The sequence below is a fragment of the Salvia hispanica genome, chromosome 2 (genome assembly GCF_023119035.1).
Source record: "Salvia hispanica cultivar TCC Black 2014 chromosome 2, UniMelb_Shisp_WGS_1.0, whole genome shotgun sequence".
NCBI lineage: Eukaryota > Viridiplantae > Streptophyta > Magnoliopsida > Lamiales > Lamiaceae > Salvia > Salvia hispanica.
The window spans coordinates 8079107-8091180 of NC_062966.1; the positions used below are offsets into that span (position 1 = coordinate 8079107).

The following is a 12074-nucleotide window of genomic DNA, read 5'->3' on the forward strand; positions in this document are numbered from 1 at the left end:
GAAGTTCTCTTTTTTGATGAAGCTTGAGGTCTTATTTATAGGGGAAAGCCATGACTTGTTGTAGAAGGAAAAAAATCTCCAAAATATGGTAAAACTGGGCGCAAATCTAGGGCTTCTCGGATTCGCCGCCTTTCTCCGGCGGGCCGCCGCACCTTGGCCGGCGGTCGCCGAGTTGGAGTCCAGAGAGTCTGTTCCCTCGGCGGCGGACCGCCGCACATCTTCCGGCGGTCGCCGGACGAGACTTCTCTTCCAAGCACATTTTTCCGAGGCGGACCGCTGCGTTGATCTGCCCGCCGGGCGCCGGCGGTCGCCGCACACATCCGCGGCGGTCGCCGGTCGCCGTCTGACTCCAGATTTCCAAACTTGGCGTTTTGGCTCCCTTTTTCGGCTCAATTATGCACATTTCTCACAAAACACGTCAAAATACCAAAATAGACAAAATATGCAAATAATGGACGTGTAGAGTGACTTTGACATAAAAAACGGACCAAATAATGGCCTTAAAACATTGCAAAATCCGAGCGTATCAACTCCCCCAAACTTACATTTTTGTTTTTCCTCAAACAAAACAATAAATACACCCAATAGACGCACGGAATGCACAAGGACTAGACGTCATAATTGCCTCAAAAGATGGAAGAACAATTTAAACATGTATTAACGCAATCAAATCAAGCATGGCTTATTAGTGCACTTTCATTACTAACTCGTGGAACACCTTGAATTCAATCTCTCACATGTGGCAAACTTCCAAAGATGGGAAGTGTTCTCTCACTCTCAAAGCGTATAAGGGTAATGTGTACATAAGCACTCAAATCATGCATCATGCAAAGTTTACCATAGGCTTGCTCAAAGTCTACTCCCTCCTCTACTAAATGTGATTAAGCTTCAAAAGTCCAAAATGTCTTTATCATTGGTTGTAATGTAGACTCTTTGGTAGGTGAGGAATATTTGGCTAAAAAGTGACTAAAAATAAAAATATCCCAAGTAGAGTAAAGATAACTCCACTTTTCTAACCCAAGGCACTTTTAACACTTCATTTATTTTTCTCCTTCAACTCTCTTTTCAATCCTTTGATTTTCTTCTTCTTTTCACAACCTTTCACACTTTTTCTTTTTTTTTTCTTTTTCTTTCTTACACATCCTTTCTTTTCTTTTCTAAGATCAAGCACATACTTGGAATTTTTCTAAACTTCACAACTTGTACTTTCTTTACATTAAGCACACTACTTTTATATTTCCCCCTTATCTCTCCAATTCCTTTACAAAATAAGATAGTAATGACTAACTAACCCAAGGAATTGTCCCCATAATTTTGGCTTCCAAAGAAAAGGATTAAAGGCTCAAACTTGGCTCCGAAGGGAAAAATTTTGAATATAAAATTTTTTAGAGGGTCATGGTTTTTAGATAAAAGTAGGCTAAGAAAAGATGGCCAATCATCCTCCTAAATCGACTTAAACACTATGTAAACTTAGGCAAGACTAGGAGCAAGTTCTAGAAACATATACATGCATGCAGATAAATCACACAAGAATAAATTTTTGGCTCAAATCCTCACAAGGTATAAGCATGATTGAAGGCGAACAAGCAATTCACTAATTATGCACCTTTTTACCAAACCATCAAATCGAAACGTTAAGCCACACTTAAACATTAGATGGAATGTAATATCATCGGTAACTCGATCTAAAGTATGTCCCTAAGCATGCGTGTTTCTAAGTTCTTCATGTTGAGTTCACGACATGGATTCACGAAAACATTTTTAGAGCACAAAATTCACCTACGGGGTTTTTGAAAATAAAAGCAAAAACTAAACTCACGGTCCACCACTTCATCCCCCCAAACTTATTTACAACAAAGTGTAAAATAAGTTTGCAGAGTTGGTAGGGACGTAAGTGAACTACTGAAAAAAAAACGTACCTGGAAAATTCTCGCGTTGAGGCTTGACCGGGCGAAAGTTGAGAAACTTCGAAAAAATCACGTTGGGAAAATACGCCCAGGCGGCGGCCCGCCGCAAACTGTCCGGCGGTCGCCACGCGACAACAGAATGTTCCAGCGAGTATGTGGCGGACCGCCGCAGCACATGCGGCGGTCGCCACGGAGAGGTCAAAACCTGCGAAAATTTTTCAACGCACAAAAATTAGAACTAACACTAAAAACACTTAACTTAAAGCAAAAAATGTCAAAAACAAGAAAAGAAATTGTCTTGAAACATCCAAAAGTATGATACAAATGCTCATTTATAGTCATTGAGCTTGACTTCTTCAATCTTGAGGAGGAGGGGGGTAACGGGCATTGAGGTCGTCGAATGCGCCAATAAGATAGGCGATATCACCTCTCATTGTTTGGCGCTCTTGTCGAGCCTCGGCAGCCATCCTTTGAAGCTCTTCGATTTATTGACGGCGATGCACGTCTTCTAGTCTTTGTTGCTCCCAAAATTGTTGTTCGGCCGTGCGCCAATCGCCTTGAGCCGTCCATCCTTGGCGGTTGTAGGCGTTCTCCCTTTGTTGCTCCGCCCATCGGGTGTCCCAAGTGTTGGACACGTTTTGCATATAGGATTAGATATCTCCTAGTTGGGCGGAGGTGTTTGCTTGAAACTCCTCGTCGGGGTTCGGCCTTCCACGTCGGCGGTTCGCTTTGGTCCGGTGGCGATGTCCTTCTACTTCTTCCTCCTCTTCTTCCTCTTCTTGGCGGCGTTGGGGTGGTGGCGACGGCGGCACTTCACTCTCTTGAGCGTGCGAGTGCTCCCCTTCCTCGGTGTAGTGATCAATAGCCTCGAAGGCGGAGTCTTCGTCGGCCTCAAAAATGGGGATGCGAGCCGGGATATTCCTCTTCCTAAACTCCCCATTGACGGGGTTAGCCTCAATGGCTCTCCGGTGCGCCGGGGTGTTGAGCTTCCAATTAACTTGGTTTGCCCAATCGTCGACCTTAGTCAACTGCGGGATGAGAACGGGGAAGTGATCCCCCGCCACTTGTAGGAAATATCCTTGCCCCCAAGAGTCGGTCCTCAAGAGCCCCACCGAAAATAGCACCTCATAAGTGATGAAGCGCTCCCCGCCATCTTCCGTCAAACCCGCGAAAGAAACCTCCAAATGTTCGGCGATTGCCGTGATCAAACCACCACAGCACATGACGCCACCATCCTTCTTCGTGATTCGATCAACATAGATAGTAAAAAGGGTTCCGTAGTCGAACCCCTTCTTGTTGAGGAGGCACCAAATCACATTTAACTCCGTTTGGGAGACACTTCCCCCGTCGACCCTAGCAAACATCAGTTGGGTCATAGCTCGGTGGAGATATCGCAAAACGGGGTTGCGAATTGAGGAAGACTTGGCGTAGCCCGCGGCGTGCTCGTGCTCATTCGTCATCGCACCCCAAACCTCATCAAAATCATAATCATTGTCGGTCTCGGGGTTGGGGTCAAAGCAATGGAAGATTCCACAAAGATCCTCCATGGTGAGCGAGTGCCATTGGTTTCCTAGACGGAAGTCGATGCTAAGCGGAAAGTTATGCCGGCGATCCTTTGTGACTTTCAACGAGCTCAGGAATTCGAGAGTATACTTCCTGAATGACGGCCACTTCCTCTCAAACATGTACCGGAGGCCGTTCCCTTCTCCAACATCGCATAACGCCCAAAAGTCCTCCGCGATCCCCAAAGTTTGAAGAGGGAAATCGTGGGGGTACCTCGAGGGCGCCGTCTCTCGTGCCGACAATTTCTTCCACATAGCCTTATGCTCATCCGAAGCAAGGCTGACACCATAGTTCTTCGCATTCTCGGGCTTCCCCTTTGATCCCATATTCCTACAAATGAAAAGTACAATAATTAGAAAATATACCACTAATGGGAAAAATCAAAGGTTCCCCTAAACTTGCACTCTTAGAAACAATATCAACGGATCAACATGTAGAAGCAAGCTTAGGAGTAAAAATTTTCCTAGATGGTAACATGGAAACATGTAAAACATAAACTTCCAAACTAGGAAATACAAAACCATCGCCCAACATGAATTCATCCCCCATGCAGAGACGTATCAACAGTATTTCAACATATAACAACAATCTATATAGGATACTCAAGTATTGCAATTCATGGAAATAATAATAGCCTCACAATGCTATGAACATGATTGCAACATAGGAACAAGTATAAACAAGAAGGAATCACTATTCACAAAGCTTCAAGATTATCACCAAAGCACACTACCACCATGGAAAGCCACAAATAAGGGTACACAATTATCCCCCATCATAAAATAAGTGTTTTCACTGAACAATTTATCCAAAACATGCTTAAATCCATGAAAGAAGTACAGCAAAACTCAGAAATTTAGTTAGGATTCATACCTTGTGTTGATTGAGAATTGGAGATGAAGACTCTAAACTTGAAGAGAATTGAGAGAATTATGGTGTGGGTGTGTGAAATTGGTGATTTATAAAGGTGGGGGTTGTGTCCAAGGAAGGAATTTGAGAAGGAATGGGAGAAAGAATGGAAAACATACCTTTTATAACTGCATTCCCGTCTCTGGACTGCGCGCGGCGGTCGCCGCATACTGTGCGGTGGTCCGCCGCACGGGCGTTTAAAATAGTGTTTCGTGGCGGGCCGCCGCGGCCCGTTCAGTGGTTCTTCCGGCCTGCCCTAAGCCTACCCTAAGCCCGACCTATCCTGCACATGTGAAAACACGTGTGGCGACCGCCGTGTTAAGTGCGGCGACCGCCACGCGTAAATTAATTTTTATATAAATATGAAAAATGAAAATAACGAAAATGAAAAGCATTGGGTTGCCTCCCAACAAACGCTTTTGTTTTTAGTCGTTAGCTCGACTTGAAGTGGCCCACTAATTGGGCGGATCAACGACCCGAGTGTTGAAAATAGGCAAAGGGAGCAGCTTGGTCCCTAGCTTCTTCCACCACTGATATTTCCCCGTCTTTGTTTTGATAACATAAATTTCGGGGTCCTCTCCGGTTTCCTTCTTCTTCTTTTGCTTCTTTTTCTGCGGAATAGAGGTAGAGGGATTAGTTTTTTTACCTTTTGGGAGAATGTCTTACCTCTTTTACAACATAGATGGTGGAGGTAGTATGTTCCTCCGCTTCAAAGGGGTCTTGTGGTTTGGTCAAATCCGTGACCATGACTGCCCTACACTGCTGTTCCATCTTTGCCCGCTTTGCTTCCTCAAACTTGAGCATCTCGCTCTCGATCTTATAGGTGGATTGGCTATGGTTGTCGCTAATGGTGATCTCGCCACGACCTACATCAATCAAAGCTTTGCAAGTGGCAAGAAAGTCTCTCCCTAAGATTAGAGGGACGTTCTTGTCTACTTTCATGTCAAGTACAATAAAATCGGCGGGGAAAATAAAATCATCTATTTTCACTAAGACATCCTCAATCATACCAAAAGTTTTGATGGTCGAGTTATCGGCCAACCTGAGTGTTACGTCTGAAGTTTTGAGTGGCCCAATGTTGAGCTTTTCATAGTACTTTAATGGCATGAGATTGATGGAAGATCCTAGATCGCATAGGGCCTTGTCAACCTTTCCCTCTCCAATCCGGCATCGGATAATGAATTAGCCCGGATCTCTCTGCTTTACTGCCTTCTCATTTTGGATGATCTCGCTGCAATGATGTGGTAGCTTAAGGTCGGCTTTTATTGGCTTTCTCTTCCTCATCACCGCCTCCCTTAGTAGCTTTGGGTACCTAGGTATTTCCTGCAACGATTCAACTAGAGGAATGTTAGTATGTATTTCTCTTCCTCATCACCGCCTCCCTTTCTCTTTGGCTGGAGAGGTAGCACAATCCCATTGTGCTGCACGAGTCCCTTCTGGGTGGGTGCGTCTTCCTTCTTGGTGGCGTCCCGCCGCGTAGTGTCCGGCGGTCCGCCGACGGCTGGGCAGACTCCATTCTGGGCTTCAGTGGCGGTCCGCCGCGTGGTGTGCGGCGGTCCGCCGGCGTCTGGGCAGTCCCCAGTTTTCTGCTTTGCCACCCACTTCTTATTGACGTCGTCCACTCGTGCGGCTGCCTTTGCCCTGTCCTCATCCAATTTCTTTTGGATTTGCTCCATTTGTGTGTTGATGTTGGCTATGGCAGTTGAGATCGTGTTCATTTCCTGCTCGAGGTTGTTTATCCTAGCTTCGACCACTCCGATCTTGGTGTCATTAACCTTCCTGTCTTGCGCGATTACTTCCAAGATCCTTGTGATCCCTTGTTCATACTTTTCCTCCTTCTTGATTGTCTCAACTACTCCTCCCTTGCTAACGTTAAATCCTGCAGGGGGTTGCAAGTAATTATTGTTAGAATAAGAAAGGTAAGGATGAGGTCGGTTCCCATTATAATTATTGAAATTACCGCCCCCTGGTTAGGGCAATAGTTATTGTTGTAATTTCTATTGGGGCCGCCTCCTTGCATGTAGTTGATTTCTTCCACTGTCGGGGTAGGAGTTTCGGGCTTAGAGACTGCTATAATGGAGGTTGGTGGAATCGGGTCCTCCTTCCTTGATGAATCCATTTGGTCCACCCTAACTCGAAGCTCGGCCAATTCCTTTGCAAAGGAGCTTTCCTCGGCTTCTTCAACTGCAACTATCCTTTTTAGGCTATGCCTTTCTTTCGACCACCCCCTGCTGTTGGTGGCGAATTCCTCTATCACTGCCATGGCTTCCTCACCTTACTTCCTCAAGAACCCTCCATTTGCACCAGAATCAAGCATAACACAAATTTTCTCGTTAATCCCATTATAGAGAATCCCTACCTGGTGGTCCACGGTGAAACCATGGTTAGGGAACTTTCGGAGAATGGCTTTGAAACGAGCAAACACCTCATAGAGGGGTTCGTCATGGCCTTGGATGAATTGGAAGATCTTGCTTTTGAGCTTCAAAATTGTGCCCGGCGGATAATACTTGTCGAGGAAGGCAGCTACAATGTCCTTCCATGTGGAGACCTTTTCTCTGGGCATATATTCAAACCACTCTTTAGCAGAATCAGTTAATGGAAAGGGGAAGAGTCTTACCCTTATGGCATCGTCATCGACACCGTTCAGTTTGAGAGTGTTTGCGATCTCCACAAATTTGGAGAGATGGCGGTTAGCATCCTTTGTAGCCCTACCTGCAAAAGGAGTTTGCTCGACCCTTTGAATAAGGGGCATGCGTAACTTGAAATTATTAGCGTCAATACGAGGTCCTTCGGGAAAGGTAATCATATTCCCATGATTGAACATGTTCATCACGGGTTGTATCTCCTGATTCTTCTTTTCCAGAGCCTCTCGGGCCGCCCTTTCCGCATCTCTCTCATCCATCAGTAGCTTCGCCATTTCCTGCAGTTTCTCGATGTCCGTTTGGTCACCCATTTTTCCTGATCCTTTTTCACTTCTTATTGTCCTACGAGTTCTCTCAAGTTCTAAATCGAGCGGTTCTAGGTTGTCCTTCCAAGAGCGCGTTCGCATACAAAACCTGCAAGAACCAAAACAAAAACGAATTAAAAACTAAAATTAAAAACTGAAAGAAATTAAAGTCCAAAGTAGCAAAATTATCCGTTTGAAGATATCACTCCAAAGTGAATTGTCTTCCCCGGCAACGGCGCCAAAAACTTGATGCACTTTTTATTAACACTAAATAAACCTGCAAGTATACAGAGTATATATAGTATAGCTACAGGTTAGTACCGGATATCGAGCACGGGGAAGACGAACACAAAGTGTCTATCCTCTACTAAGACTCAATTACTATCTGGAAAAACATTTGGGTTTTGAAAACTTTTGAAAAACTAAAAGCAATAAAAAGCATAGACCAACTAAAAGCAAATAAATCAGGAGAAAGACGATAGAGATAAGGGAATTCCAGGGATGTGTGTTCACAGTTATGGTTATACAAAATTCCAACTACAATACCCTAGCACAATTATTACTTTGATAGAATGACTCACCTAGCTTATGCTCATGCGATACAATCGTTGATTACAAGATTAGGGTTGTCAATCCTAACACGTAACTCCAAAAAGCTCCTAAGACCCTTGAAAAGTCCTCACTCTTAATTAACAGTGCCGTTTTAAGGGAAGCTAACTGTAGTGTCTACTAAGTGGATCTAACTCGCTAGAACTCTGTCACAGTTATGAAGCAAGTTATATTAAATCATACACGATTGTGTCACTCAATCATGAAGCATCAAGATTAACTTAGGGAAGAAACAAAGTAAAAACAAAACGGATATTAAATACAAAACGGAACTTGTATAACCAAAGTCGTTACTAACACATCCCTAGAATCCTATGAGTTTAGTTACACATAATTGAATAAGCTAAAAACATAGATTGAAGGGAAGACAATTTGAACACAAAACTAAAGCAAATAAAACCCGTAGGTTGAATCCTTGTTGTTCTTGATGTTCTTGAAATCCTTCTCCAACTCCTTGCACCAATGAAGTACTCTAGGTCTTGATCTCTATGAAGTATTTTGCAATTGGAAGTTCTCTTTTTTGATGAAGCTTGAGGTCTTATTTATAGGGGAAAGCCATGACTTGTTGTAGAAGGAAAAAAATCTCCAAAATATGGTAAAACTGGGCGCAAATCTAGGGCTTCTCGGATTCGCTGCCTTTCTCCCGGCGGGCCGCCGCACCTTGGCCGGCGGTCGCCGCGTTGGAGTCCAGAAGTTCTGTTCCTCGGCGGCGGACCGCCGCACATCTTCCGGCGGTCGCCGGACGAGACTTCTCTTCCAAGCACATTTTTCCGAGGCGGACCGATGCGTTGATCTGCCCGCCGGGCGCGGCGGTCGCCGCACACATCCGCGGCGGTCGCCGGTCGCCGTCTGACCTTAGATTTCCAAACTTGGCGTTTTGGCTCCCTTTTTTGGCTCAATTATGCATATTTCTCACAAAACACGTCAAAATACCAAAATAGACAAAATATGCAAATAATAGACGTGTAGAGTGACTTTGACATATAAAACGGACCAAATAATGGCCTTAAAACAGTGCAAAATCCGAGCGTATCAACTCCCCCAAACTTACATTTTTGTTTGTCCTCAAACAAAACAATAAATGCACCAAATAGACGCACGGAATGCACAAGGACTAGACGTCATAATTGCCTCAAAAGATGGAAGAACAATTTAAACATGTATTAACGCAATCAAATCAAGCATGGCTTATTAGTGGACTTTCATTACTAACTCGTGGAACACCTTGAATTCAATCTCTCACATGTGGCAAACTTCCAAAGATGGGAAGTGTTCTCTCACTCTCAAAGTGTATAAGGGTACCATTTCTCAATTTATGCGTGTCATCCTTGCGCAGGGGCCATGCTAATCTTCTCTGTATCGTTCCAATTTTATCAGATGTCCCCGAAGGGACAAGTGTATAAGGGTAATGTGTACATAAGCACTCAAATCATGCATCATGCAAAGTTTACCATAGGCTTGCTCAAAGTCTACTCCCTCCTCTACTAAATGTGATTAAGCTTCAAAAGTTCGAAAGGTCTTTATCTTTGGTTGTAATGTAGGCTCTTTGGTAGGTGAGGAATATTTGGCTAAAAAGTGACTAAAAATAAAAATATCCCAAGTAGAGTAAAGATAACTCCAATTTTCTAACCCAAGGCACTTTTAACATTTCATTTATTTTTCTCTTCCAAGCACATTTTCGGCTAAAAATAAAAATCACGCACATCTTCCGGCAGTCGCCGGACGAGACTTCTCTTCCAAGCACATTTTTCCGAGGCGGACCGCTGCATTGATCTGCCCGCCGGCGCGGTCGGCTTCGCGGCGGTCGCCGGTCGCCGTCTGACTCCAGATTTCCAAACTTGGCGTTTTGGCTCCCTTTTTCGGCACAATTATGCACATTTCTCACAAAACACGTCAAAATACCAAAATAGACAAAATATGCAAATAATGGACGTGTAGAGTGACTTTGACATAAAAAACGGACCAAATAATGGCCTTAAAACAGTGCAAAATCTGAGCGTATCACCATGGCGACATGCTGATGTCTAAGCACTGTTGACATGGAGGCCAACATATAACACTTAGCCATCTCATTCGCCTTATGCCACCGTCTATGCGCATCTCTCACTGCCTGCGCGGCGTTAGCCGCCGGCACTGGGGGCCGTGGAGTAGTGAGCACAAACTTGTACTCATCAGCCGTGAGAACGATGTCCAAATTTTATTTCCATTCTATGTAATTTTGGCCCTCGAGTTTGTTTTCTTTAAGAATTGCAGAAAGAGGATTGAGTGACATGTTGACGATTTAGTTTGCACTGCAAAACATAATATTTACTATTTGTCATGAACTTATGTGATGAAATTGAGGAGATTAACCATAAAACTTTTCAAATTCTCACAACTGTAAAATTAAAATTTTGTACCCTCAAGCAGAGGTAAATACGCATTAAAATTTTAACATTTTTACTGGTCACAACACCGACGAATAGTCCAGAGACCGCAGCACGGCATGGCCGCCAAATGTTGCCTAAGCACGACCATCAGATTTAGCATTACAGAATCTCGTTTCTACAACACACTCCCATAACAATGCTCATGCGTTGATAACAAGACCAAACTATCTCGTAATTTCTTAGGATTATTGTCCCCATAGCATGGGTGGCGATAATATTGGAAATTACTTTCTAGTCCATACTATTTACATATGAGAAGTCCACCTATATGAACTCATTATTTCTTAGGATTATTGTCCCCACAGCATGGGTGGCGATAAGATTCAGAAATTAGCTTCATAAGTTGTGGACCAATCGATGGAGACCATATACAAACTTAGTTCGTAATTGTCGCTTATATATTTAAGTTATGGTTTTTCATTAATTATCCTTAGCCTTAGTGCAGATTAAAGGCTTAATTAAATTCTGTTGGTATTTAATTGACTGGATAATTAAATCTTTTATAATCTTTTAAACATCTTATTAAAGGATAATATATTAATTACTAAAGTTTAGTCCATATTCATGTCTTCTATAAGATTTATCTAAAATAATTAATTATTTATATCTTTGACTGACATGAATAAATAAACTTAAATTAATACATTATTAAGACTGGGAAGAGAATAATATATTTTATTATTTAATGAAATCCTACATATCTATCCTTATTAGCATTCTAGATATATAATATAATTAGGAAACTATTAAATTATTATTGTCCATATCATCTAGGAATAAAATAAATATATTTATTTTCATAGACATAGTCAATAATCTAAATATTCCTAAAATCTAGGGAAATCTTCCCAAATATTTTATTTCCATTAAATAATAATATTTTAATGATATCTTTTAATTATGGAATCAAATAATCATTAAAATAATATTTCATCGTTATCTTGTCGTACGAGGTTGGCATGCACGACGAACGACGAAAATCTACCGGCGAGTATCTCGCCGGAACGGCGATTTCGCCGACCAGCTGCTTCCTTCTTCCTCTCCGGCGCTTAAGCGCCGTGAAACTCCCTACGTCGACATCACCCAGCCACGCAGTCGCCGCCACGTAGCTCTGGCGCCTCCCTCCGCCTCAACGATTTCGCGCAAACCAGCAGCAGCAGTGAACGGCGTTGCTGCTTCTCGGTCCGGCTTCGCAAGGGCTGGGTTCGACTTGGGTTAGGGTTAGGGTTAGATTTAGGGTTACTCGGTGGAGGAATCACCGCTGCTCTCGGACAAGAAGCGGTTTCCGATCGTCTCCACCGACGTCGAAAGCCGCATGGCCGAGGGAGATCGCCGCTGCGGTCTGGTCGGTGGCGTGGACGAGCCCTCGCTCGTTTTCACGTCGCCGCTTGATCGCTGTGATGCTCCCACTGTTCGGCGGGTTTTCCGAGGCATTTCGGGACCGGCGTTCTCACCGGCGGCGCGCACGAGTCCTCCATCGTCTGCGTGTCGCCGGCGCGCACGAAACCTAAAACATGCTTTTCTACGGTTTAGCCATTATACCTTGATGATTCTCCAAAGAATCGAAGATAGCTAGCGCCTTCTCCACGTGAAGATCTTTAGTACAAAACCACGAATCTTCTGTCTGGTTCCCGGACTGTAAACTGATATCATGGTGTGTTAAGTTTGGTATACTAAAAAGCATGTTTCGAGCAAGTTTCGCTCGAATAG

General features: G+C 43.6%; 1 non-coding gene across 1 annotated transcript; it reads right to left on the minus strand.

The window, feature by feature from the left end:
- Window positions 1-9225: 9225 nt before the first annotated feature.
- On the minus strand, window positions 9226-9328 carry LOC125208724. The gene has a single exon (XR_007174205.1). It is a non-coding gene; the product is annotated as a U6 spliceosomal RNA (small nuclear RNA).
- Window positions 9329-12074: the final 2746 nt, after the last annotated feature.